The sequence below is a fragment of the Talpa europaea genome (genome assembly GCF_964194135.1).
Source record: "Talpa europaea genome assembly, chromosome: 9".
NCBI classification, from domain to species: domain Eukaryota; kingdom Metazoa; phylum Chordata; class Mammalia; order Eulipotyphla; family Talpidae; genus Talpa; species Talpa europaea.
Genome location: NC_140076.1, coordinates 47,543,920 through 47,545,888, shown reverse-complemented (window position 1 = coordinate 47,545,888; position 1,969 = coordinate 47,543,920).

Below are 1,969 nucleotides of genomic sequence, written 5' to 3'. Positions count from 1 at the left end.
CCCTGCTCTGGCTCTGGTGAATTCTCTCACCCTCCCGTGCTTCTGACTGTACCCAGTGCATGTATAAACAAAACAAACAAATAAATTAAAAAAAAACATGCCTCTATAAAAAAAAAATAAAGGTATGTTGATGATATCTGTATGTAGAGAGAGGAAATGTTGGGGTTTAATCTCATTGTTTAAATCTTCTTGGGGTTGAAAAGACGGGCTTTACCTGCAGGCAGCAGATTTTGCACAGGCGGCTTTGTTCTTGGGTCTGTTAGATTAAGGAGGGATTGTTCCCAGAATATTTTACAGTATATTCACAACTTATTAGGTTTACCTACTCTTTTCTCATCAGCTCAAAATAATTAAAGTGATACTGTTTTGTACTACAGCAATTATAAACACAAAGGTAAATTTGAGCTCTGAGATCTTGCAGTATTCCATTTTCAGGGATTCATCTATATGAATCATACCCATATAAATATATATATATATTAATTTTATAAGTGACAGAAACATAAAACAAAAATTAAAAAGTTATCCTAAAGAATTATTAGACTACCCATCCCTCTTCTACCCCAGTACATCTGCTTAATTTGAGAAACTTGAATTTTCATGACTGCATTGATGTGAAGTAAGGGAAAAAGAAAACAGGATAAACACTCCACGATGTCTGGGTCAATGAGCACATGATCCTATTTACTGAAACTAGAAAAAAAAAAGATGCTTTCGGGAGAAATGATGAGTTCAGTTTGTACAACCTTACTTTGGGTTTCTGTCAGTACATTCCTTTTTCGGTAGACTGACCTGAAGATGTTAATTTGGAGGTGGACAACATCTACTGAAAACAAAAATAGATGTGATCAATCAGGTAGAACGTACAGAATAAGAACAGAAGGTAGCCAAGGAAAAGTAGCCTTGAAGAATGCAGTTCCTGCACAGAGGCAGTTTAGTGAAGACTGGGGAGAGCTAAGGAAATCAAAAGAAGGGGGTGATCTTGTTACAGGGCAGGGTGAGGGGCACACCAGAACCCCCAAACCTACCTGCTCTAGATAGGTTCTGCCATCTGTCCCATCAAGACAAAATATACTCTAGTGCATAAGACCTTTAATGGAAAGGAACTTTAATATAATTAGTATGCAACAAAGACAAAGAGTGTTGTCCCAAAGCGGGGCCACTGAGACCTGAAAACCTGCCACAGGTCTAAGGTACCTCTTGGCGGGGATTCATAGGAAAGGGACAGAAGGGGCCCAGCATGTCTGAGACAGAAGCAAAATGAAAATCAAGATAATAGCTCCCTGTGGGTCTCTCATCCACATCTGTTTCAACCAGTACAAGACAAGAAGCAAGCACAATTTCTTCACATATCTCTCTGTCCCAGTGACTCCTCCAGGTTTCCTTCTTGTTCCCCATCTTTCTTACTTCCTGCACGTCTCCACTCTACCTCTTCTCTTTCTGCTCAGCTGCACCCTCCCTTGGGTGGGGCAGGGAACCTGCTATCTCCCCTTTTCCTGGGGACCACCCTGTTACAATCTAGGAATCAAAGTCAACACAGCCAGGTGTTCTCAAGACTGAAAAGAGTTAATCATATCTGGTGATTACGAAGTGCTGACTATGGTAAGCAATTTCAGTGGAGTGTGGGGGCAAAGTCTAATCACAGCCTCTAAGAGCAAAGAGGAACATGAGGAAATGTAGGTAGTAACTCAAGATGTTTTACTTTGTTGTGAAAATGTAACTAGAGACAACTGCAGGGATACAGGCCTTGAAAGCAATGGAAGAGATCTGTGAGCAGCAGCACCAGGAGACGAGGACAGAATCAACACCAGCTTATAAATAAAGATCCTAGAGGAGTGGATATCATCAGATTAAGCAAATGAGAAGATTTCTTGGAGTTTGGAGAAGAAACACAGGTGGAGTTGTAAAGGGGGAGGGAATTGAGAGGCACTTTGCATTGTACCAAAAAGCCTCAGTTTTCTCTCTAGAA